Raw genomic sequence first — 21223 nt, 5'->3', positions numbered from 1 at the left:
CATAAACATTCTGTCTATAGTGCTCTGATTTCTCTTCCACATGGCTGATCTTGAAGATCATGCAGTATTTTATTTTTATCTTTTTCTACAACTTTTATTTCTCTACCATTTTCCTCAGAAGGCACTACTTCCAGTTTAGTAAAATCTAGTAGAGTTTATTAAGTAGCAGTGTACAGATCACTTTGTACAGGAGAATATACAATGTATTTTAAATCTTCTGTTTTTGCTTCTACAGTTCTCTAAATCAGTGTTTTTCAACTCTTTCATGGATCAGTGCGAAATTTCTGGCGGACCAGCACCAGTCACTGGTGTATGAAAAACACTGCTATAAATCATCTCAGTTGGTGCCCATTGTGTATAGCAACAGAGAAAGATCTTAATATCACAGCTTCTAGCATGTCTCCTGATAATGGGTATATGTGCCTAGTGTCAAAAGCATGCTAAAGCATTCCTGTTAACGCAGATTGCTGTTTAGAAAGTTACTGAGCTTTTATCCACATTATCCCAGTAGGAGGCTGGATTACACAACACGATATATCTAGTAATTTTGTCTATGGCAAGTAGCTGGGGTTTTTTTTGTTTGTTTTTGGGCAGAGACAGACAGAGTCAGAGAGAGTGACAGATAGGGACAGACAGACAGGAAGGGAGAGAGATGAGAAACATCAGTTCTTCATTGTGGTTCATTGATTGATTCTCATATGTGCCTTGAAGGGGGGGCTACAGCAGACCGAGTGACCCCTTGCTCGAGCCAGTGACCTTCAGGTCAAGCTGGTGAGCCTTGCTCAAACCAGATGAGCCCGTGCTCAAGCTGGCGACCTCGAGGTTTCAAACCTGGGTCCTCCACGTCCCAGTCCAACACTCTATTCACTGTGCCACCACCTGGTCAGGCAGTAGCTGTGTTTTTGAAAGAAGCTTTTATCTTCTCATCTAGCCAGAATGTTTCGATTCTTAACTTGAAATTCTGTAACTCTGCTTTGCATGCCTTTATTTGTTCATTTTTAAAACTAAGATCCTTTAATGTGGATAAAAGGCTTGCACTGTTGGTGAGATTTTAATTTGGTGCAGCCACTGTAAAAAATATATAGTATAGAGGTTCTTGAAAAGATAAAAAATGGGACCATGGTTATGACCCAGCAATTCCACTTCTGGGTATTTATCCAAAAGAAATTAAAACACTAATTAATTGCAGCATTATTTGCAACCATTGTAAGTATAATTGCCTAGATGTGAAAGAAACCTAGGTGTCCACTGATAGGTGAGTGGATAAAGTTATGATGTAGAGCCTCACCAGGCGGGCGCAGTGGGTAGAGCGTCAGATTGGGACACGGAGGAGGACCCAGATTCGAAACCTCGTGGTTGCCGGCTTGAGGATGGGCTCTTCTGATTTGAGCAATGCTCACCAGCTTGAGCCCAAGGTAACTGGCTTGAGCAAGTGGTCACTGGCTCTGCTGTAGCCCCCTGGTCAAGGCACATATGAGGAAGTAATCAATAAACAACTAAGGTGCTGCAGCAAAGAATTGATGCTTCTCATCTCTCTTCTTTCCTGTTTGTCTGCCCCTATCTGTCTTCCTCTCTGTCTCTGTCACATACATACATGCGCGCGCGCACACACACACACACACACACAAGATGTAATGTAGATGTATACACACACATACATCCAGGGGAATATTACTCAACCATAAAAAGGAATGTAGTCTTGCCATTTACAGTAACATGGGTGGACCTAAATGGTATTATGCTGAGTGAAATGAGTCAGAGAAAAGACAACTACCATATCATTTCACTTACATATACAATCTTTTTAGAATTTATTTTATTTTATTTATTCATTTTTAGAGAATTATTCATTAGAGAGAGAGAGAGAAGGGGGGAGGAGCTGGAAGCATCAACTCCTGTATGTGCCTTGACCAGGCAAGCCCAGGGTTTCAAACCGGTGACCTCAGAATTCCAGGTTGACACTTTATCACTGCACCACCACAAGTCAGGCTATATATAAAATCTTTTAAAAAAATGAACAAACAGAACAGAAGCAGACTCGTAAATACAGAAACAAATTCATAGTTGCAGGGGTAGGGGCTGGATGAAAAGGTGAAGAGGAATAAGAGGAACAAAGTTCCAGTTATAAAATAAATAAGACACATGGATATAGTGTATAACAGGGAATATAGTCAATATTATAATTTCCATACTGATAGATGGCTAATAGACTTATTGTTGTACACCTGAAACTAATACAATATGGTATGCCAACTATACACTCTACTTTAATTCTAAAAAATTTAGAATAAGTTTTTAATCTAAAAACTAAGGTCCTTTATAATATTTAGACACATTAATTTATAGCACTTGAAGGAGAATGATCAATTGTGCTAGTCACATATGCCTTTTATTTTCTATGCTGGGGATCTGTTATATTTTTATATTTGGTGTATAAGTGATCTGAGCAAGCTTGACCTTAAAAATGTCTTTATAATTTGCTTTACATTGTTGGTGTTTGCTTTGTGAAGTCTGCTCAGTTTCCAAGCTTCTATAAGTTACATTTTTAGCCTTTCCAAGAGGTTCTAAGTGGTTTTGAAGTCTCAAAAATGAAATTAAAGGAAGTACTGGAAAAACTTTAATGAACTTAAGCTGGGAATATGTATGTAGATCCTCTTTTAAAGGCCACTGATGCCTGACCTGTGGTGACGCAGTGGATAAAAGCGTCGACCTGGAATACTGAAGTCGCGGGTTCAAAACCCTGGGCTTGCCCAGTCAAGGCACATATGGGAGTTGAAGCTTCCTGCTCCTCCCCTCTTTCTCTCTCTCTCTCTCTCTCTCTCTCTCTCTCTCTCTCTCTCTCCCCCCAAATGAATAAAAAAAAAATAAAAAAAATAAAGGCCACTGACTAGTTTGAGATATTAATGAGTACATTTTGTATATTACTAAAGCTTCTCTACACATTGAAACTTCAATTACATTTTTATCCTGGGTACTAAGACTTAAATCTCAGGGGTTACTTCACAGCTGTCACTGAGGGTAGGGGCTGTAGGTTACTCACTATTTTAATAGTGACAAGTCATTATATTTGGTAGTCTATCAAATATTTGCTGATTTAATCTCGATACATTATTTTTACCTTATTATAAATTTTATTCTATGAGCAGAAGAGATTTCTCCCCTTTGTTTGATAAACTTCCCTCACACATAATGAAACTACATTCCTTTTTTCTTTTAAAAAGATTTACCCGACAGAATAAAAACTGAATTCTTTCATGAATGCCAGTGTTATTTCTGTCCAGTAGAATTAAAGCTGTGGAAATAAATGTTTAGGATACATCCCTGATCTTTTTGTGCTTTTACCACCCCAGTCCATTATTTTTTTGGTGTAAAATCAGAAGAATGAACTCTTTCTTAGCATTTTTTATACTGCTACATAGGACAACATAACCATGTTCTGAAAGTGAATTTAAATTTAGATATTGAGTATTTCTAATGGCAAATTATTCTAGTTGTGAAGAATTGATTACATATTGTAGATTTAATTTGCATGTTCATAGTAATTTATGGTTGTGGGGTTTTTTCCACACTCACTTTGTATGCGGTAACTAAGTTTTCCTATTTTTTCCATCTCACAAAATGAAGGAACAAATTTTTAAAGAAAATATGACTTGTCTGGTGTTATAGAATTAGATTATATAATTTGATCTGAGTTACTTGACAAGTATAGAAATCTTGACACCTTTTTTCCATTATAAGGTCTGTAATTTAGTCTTGGAATCCTAGAACTCTAGAGCTGGGAAAAACTGAAGTTGATAAAGTAAAAAATAATTTCTGTATTGGGTGCGAGGTCAATAGATCACTCGAAACTTGGAGTTGAAATAGTTTTGTAGATATACTCCCAACTTATTGAGAGAGAGTGCCCTGACTGATTAACCATGCCTGTAGTGATGGACATGGGGAAACATGGATGCCAAATATGTGATACTCAGGCTAAGTGAACCTAGGGTACTGGATATATTTTTTACTAATACAACTTTGGTTAATTCCTCAGTGAATTATAGGATTCTATGTGTATCAGTTGAAGAATTGAATTTTGCTACATAGAACAGAAAACCCAAAGAATAGTGTCCTAAAGTTGAGCTTATTTTTCTTCTTTTTCTTTTCTTTTCTTTTTTAGCTTATTTTTCAATCACAAAATGAGAATCCCAAAGTTAAGCATTCCTGGACTGGTAAGGTATCTCCAAGATATCATTAAGGGCCTAGGTGCCTTCTGGCCTTGTTCACAGGCATCCTTAGTGTATACTCATGGTTACGAGGTAGCTCCTGGGTCATCCCAATCTGTATTCTAGGCAGTCTGGAAGACAAGTGAGCAACAAAATGGTGCCTGCCAGATGAGTAAGATGTCATCAAAAAACTTTCCTGTAAACCACATCCACTGAGGTCTGCTTTTATATTATTGACCAAATTATTTCACATATTTATCTGCCACAAAGATAGGACATGCATTTTGATTGGAGCACAACAACTTTGGGTTTCTGGTTGTGAGATAGAAGGGGAGAATGGATATTAGGGGAGTGGTTAACAATATTTGCCACAGTATACCTTAGCTATCCAATTCTTATTCAGTCTTCTTCTCATATAAGGAATATGCTCACAGCCTCCTCAGTGGAAACAGCTTCCAGTTACTGTATTCAGTTTATAAGTTCTCCATTTCTTGGTGATGTACAGTTTTCCCCATTAGGTTTAGGCATGGCTTCTTGTAGTCTGGTGTTCCACAAATTGCCTCCTCTTCCATTTTTATAGGTAGAAAAAAAATAGAGTAACTATACTGAAAGTTCCATCCCCCCCCCCTAAAAAGGTGGGGAATGTGAAAGATACCAGCGATCAAATCCTACTGGACAGGGAGAACAAGGACTCCCTGTTCTGGCAAAAGAGAAAGTTCCTTGAATGGCCTATCTGGCAGTCCCTGGTTCTGCTCTCTAGATAGATTTCTCATGCCTGGGAAATATAATTTTGAGGAGAGCCCCGGCATTCTTGAAGAGCTCTGTGATTACTCTACCTACAGGTCAGAAACTATAGTGGAAACTGTCACCACTGAATTGGAAAACCTAAATTCTATGCAGTAAGAGTAATATGATCCTGGGGTAGCAGAAACCAAATAGTACTCAGTTACCAAAGGGTAGGTACATATTGTTTACTTAATGGACAGCAGGATCAAAAAAGCAATTGCAGTACTCTGAGTAATGCAGAAGGATCTTTTTGAAGAAGAGGCACCCAACTGTTCTCTAGAGAATCTTTTTGTGTGTGTCCAATATTCTCATAAGCTCCATCTGAACTACTCATTGTGGAGTATAGTTTTCTTGGGGAATGCACAGCTTTCACAGCTAATGTTCTGTCGATAAGGGTTTGGGGCCATGAATCATTTTATTTTATTTCATTTTTTATATTTTTTAAGTACAAGGAAGAGAGATAGTGAGACAGACTCTTGCATGCGCCCCAACTAGGATCCACCCAGCAACCCCTGTTGGGGGTGGATGCTCGAATCAACTGAGCCACTTTTAGCGCCCGAGGCTTACACACTTGGAGCAGCCAAGCTATCCTCAGCATCTGAGGCTGACATTCGAACCAATCAAGCCACTGGCTGCAGTTGGGGAAGTGGGGGAAGGAGGAGAGAAGCAGATTGTCACTTCTCTTGTGTGCCCTGACTGGGAATCAAACCTGGGACATCCATATTCTGGGCTGATGCTCTATCTACTGACCCAACTGGCCAGGGACAACCATGAATTATTTTAGAGACTTAATACTTGCTGGTTGCTGAAGGGCAATCTTGGGCTTTCTATGACATTATTTCCTCAAAAACTTAGAGGTTTTATATTTTTTCCTTTTAATAAGATTCATGTTAGAGAAGTCACATCTAGGCATAGATTCTTAGCTTGAAAATTCTTTTGCTTACTGGCCTTTGTGCTCAGTCATTTTTTTTTTTTTTTTGTATTTTTCTGAAGCTGGAAACGGGGAGAGACAGTCAGACAGACTCCCGCATGTGCCTGACCGGGATCCACCCAGCACGCCCACCAGGGGCAACGCTCTGCCCACCAGGGGGCAATGCTCTGCCCCTCCGGGGCGTCACTCTGTTGTGACCAGAGCCACTCCAGCGCCTGGGGCAGAGGCCAAGGAGCCATCCCCAGCACCCGGGCCATCCTTGCTCCAGTGGAGCCTCGGCTGCGGGAGGGGAAGAGAGAGACAGAGAGGAAGGAGAGGGGGAGGGGTGGAGAAGCAGATGGGCGCCTCTCCTGTGTGCCCTGGCCGGGAATCGAACCCGGGACTTCTGCACACCAGGCCGACGCTCTACCACTGAGCCAACTGGCCAGGGCCTGTGCTCAGCCATTTTTATAAAGCTTTTAAATTAATAGTCACCTGCCTTTAGGTAGGCAATGTCCTTAATCTTATTTAAAAAAATTTTTTTAGATCTTATTTATTCATTTTTCAGAGATAGGGGGGAGGAGCAAGAAGCATCAACTCCTATACATGCCTTGACAGGCAAGCCCATGGTTTCGAACTGGGAACCTCAGCGTTCCAGGTCAACGCTTTATCCACGGTGCCACAACAGGTCAGGCTAATCTGATTTTTTCTGTCTGGTTTTCTTCCTTGTCCTGAATAGAACTCTTAAAAACAGTTTGGAGCTGTAGTCTTATCCTGATAAGATAGTTACTTCTGAGTTATTGCTAATAATTACCTCGGTTTGAGATGAAGAGTCTGTTGGTGTTTATAACCCTGCAAAGCTTCAAATTATGTGACTCTCAGTCAATCTATATTGAAGGCTGCAAGCATAGAATGACTAGCGCTAGTTTGATTTGGTTTCCCATAGGACAAGGCTCATAAGCTGCAAGAAAAAATTTTCATATGCCCATATCCTGAAGTTTTCCTGTATTTCCCTGAACTGTAGCTTCATTTTCCATACAGCATTATTAAATGGTTTGCCACCATCTAACAAGAGTAACCAGCATTAAAAGTCACTAACTTTGAATTGGTTACAGACTGGTGGCATTATTTAAGATTAACTTTCCATGAAGTCTTTCCTTTTCCTTGATATAGTTATATTCCAAGCATATATGGGAACCTTGGGGTACGCTCACTTTTTTAAAGCTTTATTTATTTATTTTAGAGAGGAGAGAGAGAGAAAAAAAAGAGAGAAGGGGGATGAGCAGGAAGCACCAACTCCCATATGTGCCTTGATTAGGCAAGCCCAGGGTTTCGAACTGGCAACCTGAGTGTTCCAGGTTGGCGTTTTATCCACTGTACCACTACAGGTCAGGCCTGCATTCACTTTTTATACTCATTAATTGGGAATAATTAGGACTAAGAGGAATGTTTTTTTTCCCCCTAAGGGCAGTAACATTTTGAAAGGACAAGGAAAAAGTATGAGAGAATTATGTGGACATAATTGCCAATAAGAGAGTTAATCAGTGATGAGTAATTAATGAACAAGGACAAATGGGCAATATGTTCTCTGTATGATCCTGTTAAAACAGAATAAACATGTACCAGCCATTTTCTAACTTCAGCTACCAGGTGATGTAGTTTACCCAGGGTCTTAGGTTCCTATTCACAGTAAGAGGTACCATGGTTAAGTAGAAAGTGAACTTACTAGTCATTTTAAGTTCTCCAGTGTTAGCACTTTTGGGGTAGGAGTCCGAGAAGGAGAGAAAATGAGAAAGGTGCAGAAAGTTTATTTAAAGAAATAATGATAGAAAACTTTCCAAATCATGTGAAGGAAATAACCATCCAGATCCATGATACCCAAAGTATAGGCTGAACATCAAGAGGTCTTTACCAAGACATAATCAAATTGTCAAAAGTAAAAAACAAAGGATTTTTTTTGCCCTGGCCGGTTGGCTCAGCGGTAGAGCGTCGGCCTGGCGTGCGGGGGACCCGGGTTCGATTCCTGGCCAGGGCACATAGGAGAAGCGCCCATTTGCTTCTCCACCCCCCCCCCTTCCTCTCTGTATCTCTCTTCCCCTCCTGCAGCCGGGGCTCCATTGGAGCAGGGATGGCCTGGGGACTGGGGATGGCTCCTTGGCCTCTGCCCTGGGCGCTAAAGTGGCTCTGGTCGCGGCAGAGTGACGCCCCAGAGGGGCAGAGCATCGCCCCGTGGTGGGCAGAGCGTTGCCCCTGGTGGGCGTGCCGGGTGGATCCCGGTCGGGCGCATGTGGGAGTCTGTGTGTCTCTCCCCGTTTCCAGCTTCAGAAAAATACAAAAAACAAATAAATAAATAAATAACAAAGGATTTTTAAAGCAGCAAAAGAAAAATGATTTATTAGATATGTCTTTTCTTCTTTTTTCTTCCCTTTTCCCATAAGGCCCTCAGCAGATTTCTCACCAGAAGCCTTGTAGGCCAGGAGAAAGTGGGATGATGTATTTCCAGTGCTGAAAAGAAAAAACTGCCTACCAAGATGATCTAGCTATACCATTTCTGGTTATTTATCTGAAGAATATGAAAATACTAGTTCAAAAAGATATATGCACCCCATGTTCATTACAGCATTTTTTACAATAGCCACGATATAAAAACAACCTCAGTGGCTATCAGTGGATAAATGTATAAAGAATACATGGTAGATATACCGGTATAGAGATCTATGTTTTGTATGTATATATGTAATGGAATACTTATTCATAAAAATGATGAAATACTGCCAATTGCAACAGCATAGATGGACCTTGAGGATATTATGCTAAGTAACATAAGTGAAGTGGAAAAGAAGAAATACCATATGATTTCACTCATGAAATATTAAAAAAATGAAAAATTAAAATAAAAACAAACCCATAGATACGGACAGCAAATTGGGAGTTATGACAGGGGAAGGCAGGTACAGGGGGAGATTAAATAGGTAAAGAGGTCAAATGTATGATGATGGATGGAAACTAAACTTTTGCTTGTGATCATGCAGTAGTATGTACAGATACTAAATTATACTGTTGTACACCTGAAACTTATATAGTGTTATTCACCAATGTTACCTCAACAAAAAAAGATCTTATAAATTTAACAAAAATATTTGGTGTATCTTGCAAAGGTCTACTTCACAAATGAAGGAGATATAAAGACTTTCCTAGACAAACAAAAGCTGAGGGAATTTATCACCACTAGACTTGCCTTACAAGAAATGGCAAAGGAATTCTTCAAGATGAAATGAAAGGACACTAATTAACAAGAAAATAAATTAAGGTATGAAACTCACTGGTAAAGGAAGTATATACTCAATTTCAGAATATTCTAACTGTATTGTGGTGCATAAACTACTTTTAACTCTAATATAAAAATTAAAAGACAAAAGTATAAGAAACAGCTAGAGCTACAAGAATTTATTAATGGATATATACCTATAATATAAAAAGGTGTAAATTGTGACACCAGTAACATCAAGTGTGAGGAGGGGGTAAAAGAATTTTTGTATGCAATTGAAGTTATTAGCTTCAAGTAGACTGTTAAAACTATAAAATATTTTATTTCAAGCCTCATGGTAATCACAAAGCGCAAACATTTAATAAATGCACAAAAGATAAAGGAATCAAAACATACCACTACTATAAAAAAATCAAATCACAAAGGAAGACAGCAAACAGAAAGAAAAAATACTACAAAATAGTTAGAAAACAATTAACAAAACGGCAATAGAAAATCCTGACCTATCAGTTATTTAACAAGTAAATGAATTAAATTCTCCAATTAAAAGACACAAGACTCAATTATATGCTGTCTACTAGAAACTGAATTTAGATTTAAGGACCCATAAACTGAAAGTGAAGGAGTGGGAAAACATTCCATGCAAATGTAAATGAAAGAGAATAGGGTGGTTATCTTTATATCAGATAAAAATAAACTGTCACAAAAGGCAAAAGTTGGACATTATGTAATAAAAATTTCAATCCATTAGGACAATATAATAATTTTAAATATACATGCACTAGAGCACCTAAATTTATAAAGCAACCATTAGCAGAACTGAAGGGAGAAGTGGACAGCAACACAATAATGGCAGGGTACTGCAGTACCCCACTTTAAATAATGGATAGAACATCCAGATAGAAGATTATCCAGGACTTGAATCAATATTGTAAACCAAATGGACCTAACATATATGGAACATTCAACAACAAAATATACATTTTCTTCAAGTACATACAGAACATTCTCCAGCATAGTCCACATACACTACTCACAAAAATAAGGGGATATTTTATCACTTCATATTCATTTTTGAAATATCTCCTAATTTTTGTGAGCAGTATATTAGGCCACAGAGTAAGTCTTAACAAACTTAAGAAATTAAGATTGTTGGATTTAAGAAGTTGGATGGAAAACATCCCAACCATAATGATATAAAACTAAAAATCAGTAACAGGTAAATTTGGGAAATTCAAAAACATCTGGAAATTAAACAACACATTCCTGAATAACTAATGGGTAAAAAAGAAATCAAAATGGAAATCAATCCTGACCAGTGGTGGCACAGTGGATAGAGCATCATCAGGTTGGAAACCAAGGCCACTGGTTGGAAACCAGAGCTCACCAGCTTGAGCCCGTCAAGGCACATATGAGAAACAATCAATGCACGTCTAAGTGGAGCAATGACTTGATTCTCTCTTTGTCCCTTCTTTTCTTTTTCTTTTCCTTCTCCCCCCCCAAAAAGAAAAAAATATTGTGAGACAAATGAAAATGTGAACACAGCATACTAAAAGTTATTGGATGCAGCAAAAACAGTTCTAAGAGAGAGGTTCATAGCATCATTCAGCATCACCACTATTCAGGGAGTGCACACCAAATCCACAATGAGGTATCACCTCACACCTGTTAATATGGCTACTATCAAGAATAATGCAAGTGTTGATAAGAATGTGGAGAAAAGGAACCTTTGAACACTGTTGGTGAGAATGCAGATTGAAACAGCCATTTTGGAAAACAGTGTGGAGGTTTCTGAAAAAAATTACAAGTGGAACTACCATATAATCCAGCAATTCCACTTCTGGGTTTATATCCAAAGGATATGAAATCAGTATCTTGATGAGATAGTTGCACGTCCATGTTCATTGCAACATTATTCATTATAGTCAACATGTAGAGACAACATAAATGACCATTGATGAATGAACTGATAAAGATACACATATACACACACATATGCAATGTAATTAATATTCATTACCTTTAAAAAAGAAGGGAATTCTGCTGTTTGTAACAATATGGATTAATCTGGGATACATTATGCTATGTGAAGTAAGCCAAGCATCCAAAGACAAATACTGCTTGATGTCATTTATATGTGGAACTTAAAATAGTCAAATTTATAGAGGCAGAGATTAGAATGCGGATTGGGAGAAATGAGATGTTGCTCAAAGGGTATAAATTTTCAATTGTGCAGAATGAGTAAGCTCTAGGGATCTAATGTATAGCGTGGTGACTGTAGTTAATTATACTATGTTGCATACTTGATATTTGCTTAAAGAGTAGATCATAAATGTTCTCCCTGGGGGGAAAAATGGTAATGGTAACTATGTGAGTTGATGGAAATCTTAATTTGGTAATTTTACTTTGGTAATTGTTTTACAATGTATATGTATATGAAATCACATTGTATACTTTTAATATATACAATTTTTATTTATCAATACTACCTTATCCTTGTTTTATAGATGTAAGTAAAGAAAGACTCAGAGAGGTTTAAGTCACTTTTTCAGGGTTACCAAGCTCTTGGATGGTAAAGCTGAGAAATTAAGGAAGTTTGATTCTATCATCTGAACTGTTCAGTCACCTTCCTATAATTGTACATAGTCCCTACCATTTGTGAATTTATTTAATAGGGGAACTATTCAAAATATATGTAAATCAAACCATCATACTATATGCCTGAAACTTACACTCTGATGTATGTCAGTTATTTTTCAATAAAACTAGAGAAACTAAAGATGGAAGTAATCATGTAAATAATTGAATTATTTCACTTTCTTAGTTTGCCATAGTTACAATTGTTTCATAATGTGTATAAACAGAAGTTGCATATGTGAAGCATCTTTGGCATACTAATTAAAAATATCATTTTGAAGCAGTAAATCAAAACGGCCTATCATGGGAACCAAAACAGCATATCAAATGAATCAAAGTAGTATGGAGCTTCTTGAAAACATTCAATTAACAAAATGTATTGAACAGTTACTGTGTTCCAGGTTCTTCTGAACACTAGGGATATAGCTGTGAATAATATAGGTGCTCTTTCTGTCATGGAACTTGCAATCTAGAGAGGGAGATAGATGTTAAATAATTCTATGAATAATTTTTAAAAATTTAACTGAATGGTGTGAAGGAAAGCCAAAGGGGTACTATAGCAGAATATAGAAATAGAAAGGGAACCCAGTGAGAATTGGAATGATCTAGTGTCTGAGTAGATATCTTTCTGACTCCACAACACTTTAGTATTTTATCAGTGAGTTTTGTGCGTTTGGATTCATTGTTCTTTCTACTGATATACAACAGTTCTGTGTTTTGTGAGCACTAACGCTGGAAAGAATGCTTAACTTGACCTGAGGGGAATTAAAAACAATACTTACATACTTGAGCTAAGTCTTGAAGAATTAGTAGAGAGGGTTTGGACAAAAGAGAGGGTATTTTAGGCAGAGGAAATAGTTTGTATGATGGCATTGGGAGCAGATGAGAACCTAATCTTTTTAAGATGATTGTGGTTAGGATAGATGGATGCAATATGTGTCTAGATGGTGTTGAGAGATGATTGGAAAGATAAATACATGTGAAATGTTTATGTGGCCAAATCTGGTTTCTGCAGAATTGTTCTACTGACCTTTCTCATCATTTCAGAGAATCTAAGAGATGTGGGGAACAGTGTGAGATCCCTCCCCATCACATTTCAATTGTTAGCATTTTAAAGTAAAGTATAAGGGTTGGTTTAAACACTTTAGATAATGAGCTAACTTATAGTTAAAGTCATAATTGTACACAATGTAGTAATTATTTGTAAGGGTTACAGTCAGACTACCAAAGCATGGTTATCAATTAATGAAGTGCATTTGGGTCCCCTAGCTAGAATGAGGCTTGTTTGTTGTAGGGATACATATTACCACATGTGTGTAAGATTAAGTTGACATGAAGAGAAAGTTTTTTAAGGGTGGTGTTTTAGGCATATTCTGATGATGTGGCAGAATATTTTATTTGTTGATGATCAAAGGAGAAATGAGAAATTGAATGGAAGGAAATGATTAATAGTGAAAACAACCAGGGCAGTTGGATGCAGAGCACTAAATACTACCTAGGAATCGTGTGGATTACATTTGGGCCAGCCTCTGCCACTCTGGTCAAATTACTGTATGTTTTGGAATCTGAATCTTTAGTTCTTTTGCTTTTTTGAACTCTTCTACTGAAGTATAACAAACAGAAGAATATGCAAATCGTTAGTGTATGTAGCTTGATGAGCTTTTACAAATTGAATACACTCCTGTATCCAGCACCCAACTCAAGAAACTAGGACATTACTAAAAGCCCTCTTTGTGCTTTCTGCACTTTCATTTTTATCTTTAAAGTAAGAGTAATACTGTCTTCTTTGCTTTTTAGGAGTGTTGTGAAATGAAAAAAAAAAGCCTTGATCCCTGTCAGATATCATTGTGCAACTGAAATGAGATGGCTCTAGCATTATGAGTTAGACCTAAGAAAGTGGGAGCATGCCTGACCAAGCAGTGGTGCAGCAGATAGTGTCGGACTGGGACGCAGAGAACCCAGGTTCGAAACCTCAAGGTCGCCAGCTTGAGCTCAGGCTCATCTGGTTTGAGCAAGGCTCACCAGCTTGAGCCCAAGGTCTTGGCTTGAGCAAGGGGTCACTTGGTCTGCTGTAGCTCCCCGGTCAAGGCACATATGAGAAAGCAATCAATGAACAACTAAGGTGCCACAATGAAGACTTGATGCTTCTCGTCTCTTTCCCTTCCTGTCTATGTGTCCCTATCTGTCCCTCTCTCTGTCTCTCTCTGTCTCTGTCACAAAAAAGAAAAAAAAAGAACCAATTTCCAGAGTTGTATAGAGCTTGCTTACAGCATTATTATTGTTGTTATTATTATTATTATTATTATTATTTTGTATTTTTCTGAAGTTGGAAACGGGGAGGCAGTCAGACAGACTCCCGCATGCGCCCAACCGGGATCCACCCGGCGCCCACCAGGGAGCGATGCTCTGCCCATCTGGGGCGTCACTCTGTTGCAACCAGAGCTGTTCTAGCGCCTGAAGCAGAGGCCACAGAGCCATCCTCAGTGCCCAGGCCAACTTTGCTCCAATGGAGCCTTGGCTGCGGGAGGGGAAGAGAGAGACAGAGAGGAAGGAGAGGGGGAGGGGTGGAGAAGCAGATGGGCTCTTCTCCTGTGTGCCCTGGCCAGGAATCGAACTCGGGACTCCTGCATGCCAGGCCGACGCTCTACCACTGAGCCAACTGGCCAGGGCCGCTTGCAGTATTATTAATAAACCTATTAAATTGGGGGCAAGTGAGGAAGTCTGAAAACCGCATAGCAGAGGACAAAACAGTTGTCTAAAACTAATCATAAAGACATGTAAGCAGAAGCAGAGTATATGTGTTGCCTTAAGTTGGTTCCTACAAGGTGTCTTTCTTGGGATTCAGTAAAGCAACTTGTATATTTCTACATGATCAAACGATGTAAAACCACTCTCATTATTTGAGAATGTTCAAAGAGTGAAAGCTCCCTAAATAAAAGCAAGTTTCCTATTGAAAATACCCACAAGTCTTGAATTCACCAAATGTTTCTGTTTAAGATTTCAAGAGGTCTGATGTTGACATTATATTAATCTGGATGTTAATCAACGTTTTTAAGGCAGGGAATCCTTCTTCATATTCTTAATATTATTAACTGAATAATTGGTTTGCTGAGTAATCATAAATGATATTACAGACACATAAATAAAGGTAAACCACTCTTGTAGCACTTTTTGACAAAAATTTGTTTAGTGTGGCCCTGGCCGGTTGGCTCAGCGGTAGAGTGTTGGCCTGGCATGCAGGGGACCCGGGTTCGATTCCCGGCCAGGGCACATAGGAGAAGCGCCCATTTGCTTCTCCACCCCACCCCCTCCTTCCTCTCTGTCTCTCTCTTCCCCTCCCGCAGCCGAGGCTCCATTGGAGCGGAGATGGCCCGGGCGCCGGGGATGGCTCTGTGGCCTCTGCCCCAGGCACTAGAGTGGCTCTGGTCGCACTAGAGTGGCTCTGGTCGCAGCAGAGCGACACCCCGGAGGCGCAGAGCATCGCCCCCTGGTGGGCGTGCCGGGTAGATCCAGGTCGGGCGCATGCGGGAGTCTGTCTGACTGTCTCTCCCCATTTCCAGCTTCAGAAAAATACAAAAAAAAAAAAATTTGTTTAGTGTGATAACAGATAAATGATGCTTACCATTTTTGACAAATAGCACTAGCTCTAGTTACTGCAGTAGTAATTCTGCATTTTTCTATTGCCTCCAGATTCTCCATCATCTCCCTCTACAGAGCCTAATTGAATCTATTTTGAAATTTCCAATAGATAATAAACTATGATTTTTTTTTATTTCAGTAAGGTAATGTCATGTTTTTACGTTTTTCTTTCCTATTTAAATCTATCTTTGTTGAGCTCAAAAGTTTACTAAATTATTAAATTATTTAGTGATTTACTTAGGAGATCCTTACAATAGGCCATACAGACATACCTCACTTTTTTTGTGCATTGCTTTATTGCACTTTGCAGATAGTGTACGTTTTACAAATTGAAGGTTTGTGGTAACCCTACAGTGAGCAAGTCTGTTAGCACAATTTTACCAACAGCATCTGCACATTTAATGTCTCTGTCACTTTTTGGTGATTCTCACCATATTTCAGACTTCTTCATTATAATTATATTTGTTAATGATCTTTGATCAGTGATCTTTCATGTTGCTACTGTAATCGTTCTGGAGTGCCATGAACCAGGGACATTCAGGTGGCGGAACTTAATAAATGTGTGTGCTCTCAATGCTTCTCCGATTGCCTGTTTCTCTATATCTCTCCCTGACTTTAGGCCTCCTTATTCCCTGAGACAAAATATTGCAATTAAGTTAATTAATAACCCTACAATGACCTGTAAGTGTTCAACTGAAAGAAAGAGCTTTAAGTCTCTCACTTTAAATCAAAAGCTAGAAATGCTTAGTGAGGAGAGCATGCTGAAAGCTGACACAGACTTAAAGCTAGACCTCTTGCATGGAACAGTTAGTCATGTTTGAATGCAAAGGAAAAGCCATTAAATGAAGTTCAAAGTGCTACTCCATTGAATACATGATTAGAAGGCAAAACAGCTTTATTGCCACAACATTCCTTTAAACCAAAGCCTAATCCAGAGCCAGGCTCTAACTCTCTTCAATTCTTTGAAGGCTAAGAGAGGTGAGGAAGCTGCAGAAGAAAAACTTGAAGCTGGCAGAGGTCGGTTCAGGATGTGTAAGGAAAGATGCCATCTCCATGCCATAAAAGTGCAAGGTGAGGTAGCAAGTGCTGATAAAGAAGCTGAAGCAGGTTATTCAGATCTAGCTAAGATAATTCATGAAGATAGAGCTACAAAAAAACAACAACACAATTTCAGTGTAGGTTAAACAGCCTTTTATTAGAAGATACTATCTAGAACTTTTATAGCTAACAGGAGAAGTCAATGACTGACTTCAACATTTCAAAGGTTAGGCTGACTCTCTTGTTAGGGGCTAATGCAGCTGGTGACTTTAAGTGGAAAGTAATGCTCATTTACCATTCCAGAAATTATAGAGCCCTTAAGAATGACACTAAATTGATTGCCTTTGATCTACAGGAGTGGGCAAAAGTAGGTTTACAGTTGTTTGTATAGGAAAAGATATGCAATTACCTTAGTTTCATTAACTCAAAAGGGTGTCATTCACAACTGTAAACCTACTTTTGCTTATCCCTGTTTGAATAGAACAACAAAGCCTAAGTGACAGTACATCTGTTTACAACATGGTTTACTGAATATTGTAAGACTACTGTTGAGATCTACTGCTCAGAAGAAAAGAGTTCCTTTCAAAATATTACTGTTCATTGACAATGCACCTGGTCACCCAAGAACTCTGATGGAGACATTCAATGAAATTAGTGTTATTTTCATGCCTGCTAATGTAACATTCATTTTGCAACCCATGGATCAGGGAGTAATTTTATATTATTTAAGAAATACATTTCGTAAAGCTATAGCTGCCATAGATAGTGATTGCTCTGATGGATCTGAGAAAAGTGAATGGAACTTGACCAGCTGATCAAGAAGGAAGAGCAGCAGATAGTGGAAAAGTAGGTGGCAGCCGGCAACAAACACCACACCTAAGCATGGTTCTAGTTGGCGAGAATCCTGCAAGTCATTTCTCTGTCCTCAACAAAACCAGGGCTGCTAGCCTGACCTGTGGTGGCGCACTGGATCAAGCATTGACCTGGAATGCTGAGGTCGCCAGTTCAAAACCCTGGGCTTGCCTGGTTAAGGCACATATGGGAGTTGATGCTTCCTGCTCCCCCTCCCCCACATATATATATATATATTTCTATCTCTCTCTCTTCTCTAAAATGAATAAATAAATATAAATAATTAAAAACAAACAAACAAAAAAAAAACACCCAGGGCTGCTATAGATGTGGAAATTGACAGTGAAACAGTTGTGAAACCAGTTTCAATTTCAGAGAAGAACTGCTGAATTTAATAAATAAACTAAATAATGATAATGTAGATGACCTCCTTGTTCAGCTGCTTCTTCCAGAGCACATTGATGAGAGAAAGAACCGTAATACTGTTTCTCCAGACAAGGATGTTGATGGCTTTCATGTGATTAACGCAGCATGAATGTATTTGGACTAGTATTGCGTATTACCAGCTACCACATGGGGTATGTGAAAAATAATTAAGGAACTTGCATTCCAACTCTAGGGAAGAACATAGTTGTAACTGGAAGGTCAAAAAATATGTTGGAATGGCCATTGCAATGTTACTACACAGAGCTGGGGTGCACAAACATCCTGGAGGTGATACCACTGCTAACAATATCTCATCAATACACTCTCGAAGAGCAGCTAAAGAAACATACAATTTTTGCAGATGTTATGGTTTCCACTGTAGGCATTCCAAATCTGGTCACAGCAGATATTATCAAGATAGAAGCAGCTTTCACAGTCCCATCATTAATAAACCCAATTTGGTTGGAGATGTGGATTTTGAAGGAGTCCAGAAAAAAAGCTGATTACATCACTCCAGTCCCTGGGTGTGTTGGTCCCATGATAGCAGCAGAGCTAGTGAAGAAAACCATTTTTGCTGCCAAAAATGTTCTAAGACTCGAAGATTGGGAAGTACTGAAATCTAAGGAGCTTGGAATGGCAACTAATTAAGTATTATGTCTTCTGTGTCATGAACATTATGTCAATCCAGATCAAAAAGGGAAACAGGCCAATAGTAATGCAGTATATTTTATTTATTTTACTGACATGGTTTTAAATGATGCTTTGTATTTATTGAAAAATTAAATGGGTGGTTGTTTGTGCACATAGCTCTGAAGCACCTTACCAGTGAGCATGCCAGTATCATGCTGGGTCATATGACCTAGACATTAGAGAAGCCATTAACCTAGTGATTAACATAGGGGACATTGTCATATTCAGAATGGCTGCTTAACTTTGTCAGACAACTTCAGTTACAATTCGCCTTTTCTGGGATTGCATTTCCCAAATGCTAGTACAGTAAGAATTAATACTTTAGATTTTAAGCCTTTTGAGTCCAGCTGGTCAAACCAAAGGAAAAATCTTGCTAGAGAAAATTAGGGAAGAGGTAAAAAAGAAGAAATGATAGTAATTGAGTAGAAAAAAATTACCCTAATATAGATATTGACTGATAACTAGAAGAAAAGTTACATGTTAATAGTTTCCTGAGCTGTCATTGTATAGATTAGTCACTGGGAAAATTTCTAGGGTTGTCCCATATACTATTAGCCATTCTTTATATATGTTACTATCCATGAGGTCTCCTGATTTTAGTTTTCTAGAATTAAAAGGCTTATTCTATAAATAACTTGTGTATTGTCATATTTGGCTTTTCTTATGTCCCTAAACTTTATTGTTAAAATATTTTACTGTTGGTGCAGTTTTTGTGTGGTTACTTTGGTAGATCTTGGTACCTATTTTTGAAAAACAAAATTAGAACTTGATAATCATTGGGACAAGTATGCAGCTTACTTTTCCACCAAAGAATTGTCAGCAGCTATCTGCTTTTCTTGGATGCATCTGGTGGTTTTCCCTAATAGGTTTTTGAGAGTTTGAGTTAATACTGAATTTAATCAGACTATCAGATTAAAGGATTTTTTTTGTTTTAGCAAAAAAATGGTATATGTAATTGCAGTTGACCCTTGAATAATGCAGGAGTTGGGGCACCAGCTCTTGTGCAGTCAAAAATCACATATAACTTTTGACTCCCCACAAAACTAACAGCCTTCTATTGACTAGAAGACTAACAGATAACAGAAATAGTCAATAAACATATGTTATATGTTATATGTGTTATATACTATATTCTTACAATAAAGTAAGCTAGAGAAAAGAAAATATTAAGAAAATTGTAATGAAGTACATTTTCATAGTGTCTATTGAAAATAATTCACGTCAGTGGACCCATGCAGTTTAAACCTGCATTGTTCAAGAGTCAGTTGTACATTTTTATATCAAATTCCCCAAATTCCATGCTTGATATAAAAGTTAACAAAACGCTCTCCTCATTTTTTAATGTAGGTTCATCAAACCCTGCTGCGTTCACCTTAGCAGGAAACCTATAATCATTTCAGGATGCCACCAAATCAATATAATCACTTCGGCAGAAAGACTGTGCCAAAAAACCAGGGGGAGAACATCACTCTTAAGAGTATTTGTTCTTTGGAGTAGGAATAGCATGTGTTTAATTTACCTATAATATGTCACAATCTTGTTCTTTGAAAATTCTTCGAGTTCATGTAATAAACGTGTTTATATAAGATCCTGTCTTTTGCTTCTTATCTTTAAATTACCTTAAATTCGGTCAGATGGTAAATAAAAATGATTTGTCAGAATTTACTCTATTACTATGTAGGGTCTATTATTTTTATGCATTATAATATAGTTTTCAATTATATAGTTAGTTGATAGCTGTGCTTTTGCTGAAAATTCATTTGATGGGTCCTGAGTTGAATTCAGTTCCACAGGTATATATGTGTATACTCCAGGTCTTTAATGAGGCTATGGGATAGCTTCTCCCAAAATATGCCTCAAAGAATATTGGTTTTATTTTTATTTTTCTTGTGGGAGAGACAGAGAGAGTCAGAGAGAGGGACAGATAGGGACAGACAGACAGGAAGGGAGAGAGATGAGTAACATCAATTCTTCGTTGCGGTTCCTTAGTTGTTCTTTGATTGCTTTTTCATATGTGCCTTGACCAGGGGGCTACAGCAGACCAAGTGACCCCTTGCTCAAGCCAGCAACCTTGGGCTCAAGCTGGTGAGCCTTGTTCAAACCAGATGAGCTCATGCTCAAACTGGTGACCTCGGGGGTCTCGAACCTGAGTCCTCCGCATCCCAGTCCGACGCTCTATCCACTGCGCCACTGCCTGGTCAGGCAGTTTCATATTTTTTTAAAGATTATGTACTAAGAAGTTTGTAAAAGGCTTAGTTTTAATGAAATTTAAGATGTCTCTTTACCATAAGACTTTCAGAGCCTTAAGTTTGCTAATAATTGAGATTTTTAAAGACAGGGATATTATCAAATGTTTCCTAAATTTATTTATGGAAACTTTTACTGGTAGAGTACTTTGCAGGAATAGTGAGCCTCAGAGCACACTTTGGGAAATGTGATAGGGATATTAAAAATGAGTAACCATGTGTTTCATATGAATTAAAAAACATGTTTGGCACTTTTGAGCCATGATGATTGTTTGGAAAGAAAAGAAATGGAGAACAGTATGAAGTGAATGAAGACTATTGTACTTTGAGTTCGAGAGTTCAGATTTTAGCACTTTGTGTGTTCATGTGTTCTTGAGTGTGTCTTTTGAGGTACCTGGAAGGTAGTGGTTGTCTCTTTTGCAGACCTTGTGTATTCATCTATAAAATGAGGGACTGGACCAAGTGAGTGACACCTGGAGTCATGTCTACATCTGACATTTTTTATTGTAGATGATCCTCACTTTAA

General features: G+C 38.3%; 1 protein-coding gene and 1 pseudogene across 10 annotated transcripts in view; both read left to right on the top strand.

Annotated features, from left to right (window-relative positions):
* CASK (calcium/calmodulin dependent serine protein kinase) overlaps window positions 1–21223 on the top strand; it is a 493794-nt gene that overhangs the window by 36528 nt on the left and 436043 nt on the right. The gene's annotated exons all lie outside the window — the stretch shown is intronic.
* LOC136317279 (bifunctional methylenetetrahydrofolate dehydrogenase/cyclohydrolase, mitochondrial pseudogene) lies at window positions 17280–18409 on the top strand (annotated as a pseudogene).

The sequence above is a fragment of the Saccopteryx bilineata genome, chromosome X, assembly GCF_036850765.1.
Source record: "Saccopteryx bilineata isolate mSacBil1 chromosome X, mSacBil1_pri_phased_curated, whole genome shotgun sequence".
Taxonomy (NCBI): Eukaryota; Metazoa; Chordata; class Mammalia; order Chiroptera; family Emballonuridae; genus Saccopteryx; species Saccopteryx bilineata.
The sequence above is the reverse complement of the archived record's forward strand: the minus strand, read 5'-3'. Positions and strand labels throughout refer to the sequence as shown.